Source organism: Rutidosis leptorrhynchoides, chromosome 8, assembly GCF_046630445.1.
Source record: "Rutidosis leptorrhynchoides isolate AG116_Rl617_1_P2 chromosome 8, CSIRO_AGI_Rlap_v1, whole genome shotgun sequence".
NCBI lineage: Eukaryota > Viridiplantae > Streptophyta > Magnoliopsida > Asterales > Asteraceae > Rutidosis > Rutidosis leptorrhynchoides.
Window position 1 is genome coordinate 187,112,783 of NC_092340.1, and position 789 is coordinate 187,113,571.

Here is a 789-nt window from a genome sequence, read left to right on the forward strand (position 1 = left end):
AGGTAAAGTTTAAATATAGTAAAAGTATAAAACTATGTACGTATAATACGCGTATAAATATATATAATATTAATTTAAATCGTTATATATATTTAATAAAATAAAATATAAATATCGTTATCTTTATCATACTAGTTAAGTAATGAGTTGTCAAAAGTGGTTCTAGATATTTATAAAAGTTATATACATTTTAATAATAAAGTTCTTTTTAAACTGAAAACGTTTTTTTTACTGTTGAAACTAAATAGATCAATCGAGTCTTTATGAGATTCAATCTTCCACTATCCTTTGTCTAGTTCTCAATGATTAACAATTTGTTCTTATTTATAAATCACTTTACCATTTTCTGAATATTGTTAAAATGGAAAGATTTCTCAAATCAACGTGGGCCTTTCAACAGAGACTTGTAATCATAATTCAATATATCTGATAATTCAATCATTTGATCTTATCTTCTAATTCCATTGATAAATATTTTGAAACAGATACAATCATATAAAGTATTTAATCTAATATTTTGTTTACGTTTCAAGTTATAATATATATACACATATACATATATAATCATATTCGTTCAATGGTTCGTGAATCGTTGGAACTTGGTCGAGGTTGAATGAATGTATGAACATAGTTTAAAATTCTTGCAATTTAACTTAACAAATATTGCTTATCGTGTCGGAAACATATAAAGATTAAAGTTTAAATTTAGTTGGAAATTTCCGGGTTGTCACAGAAGGTAGAGACGAGCAAGTGGAACCACAACTGGAGCCTGCCCCAGTTTCACGTTTC